Below are 1515 nucleotides of genomic sequence, written 5' to 3'. Positions count from 1 at the left end.
GTAAAGTACGTTTCGTTAATCACTGAAAGAATCATTTTTAAAAGAGATTTGAACTGAGCCAAGGTATTTCTAAAGATTTCACAGATTTCACTGTTTTTCTCAGAAAATTGCACCCGGCTTCTGTATAGCATGTTGGTTGCTTTACGTGATTTCTTGCTGCTCAGTTATTATTTAGTTTTGTTACTCACTGAGTTGGAGTACTCACTTTACTCCCTGCACCTCGCGTGCAGATGCAGGTATTGTTCACCCGGTAGTGGGTTTTGAGCTGGTTGAAGGTATTGCTATCTTAGCTGAGCAGAGTGACCGCCAGCGTTCGCGGCACCGGATTACTTCCTTTGGTTCTAAATTTTATTCTGTATATTGTTGGCCCTGTAGTTGTATTTAGGCTTCTCTAGATGCTCCTGACTTGTGACACCCCGGTCGGGCTGTGTTGGGTTGTAAACTTCGTTAATTAATGTCCTTAAGTCGTATTTTGCTATTCATTTATGTTTAACTACTTTGAAAGGGACTATTTGGGTTAGTTGGCTGGCCTTGTCTTCACGAGAGGCGCCATCACGACTAGTGCGGGGTTTTGGGTCGTGACACTTGAGAAAGAACTATTAGTCTTAAAAAAAATCCAACACGTTATTTATTTGGGCTATAAAATTGGTCTGAAAAACAAAAGAAGTTTTGGGCTCCTAATTGGTCGAATTTTATGGCATTTTTCCGTTCTTCAAATTAATTCTTTTGAGCTTCTATTTAGATAAAATATTTTAATAATCATACTATATAATACTAGATAATATTAACATATGAAAATATCCCTTATACTAATATAACTAAAAAACTATAATATTCTTGGGATAAATACTTATAAAACGTATGATTAAAGAAACATTAATATTTTACTAAATAAAGAAGAATGACATGCTTTTTCACAAAAGGCGATAAGAATGAATGAACGAGTGCATAATAATAATAATAATAATAATAATAATAATATAGTAGATAATAATAGTAATAACAATTTAACAATAATAATAATAATAATAAATGAAAAATAGTAGTGAAAAATAAAGTATTTGATGTATTAATGACGTACAAGCTCAAGAAAATTAATTGGAAGAAATGAGGGACAAAATTGGATGCCAACATATTTAACAGCCTTGAATGTGGTTTTACATTATTGACATCTATTAATCTCAGATCTAGGATTTATTATATTTAACTAGGATTTGCCCATTATCATCTTATTTAATTAGTTTAACAAAAAGGCTTAATATTTTTTTGTTAAACAATTTGGCGCCGTCTGTGGGGATTTCCTAGTTAAAATTTTAGTTTCTTCTAGATCTAAAAAAAACATACAAAACCTTGCGAAATCCCGTATTTCCTTGTTTGCACAAATCTGACATGGCAGGCAACGGAGAAGAAAAGAGAAAGGCGATAGCCGACCTCACCGCCAATCTCCTCGACACCATTAACAAAGTGAACGAAGCGGAGGATGAAGACATAACACCAAACACCTCTCCATGCGAA

Source organism: Nicotiana attenuata, chromosome 8 (genome assembly GCF_001879085.1).
Source record: "Nicotiana attenuata strain UT chromosome 8, NIATTr2, whole genome shotgun sequence".
NCBI classification, from domain to species: Eukaryota; Viridiplantae; Streptophyta; class Magnoliopsida; order Solanales; family Solanaceae; genus Nicotiana; species Nicotiana attenuata.
Note: the sequence above shows the minus strand (reverse complement) of the source record.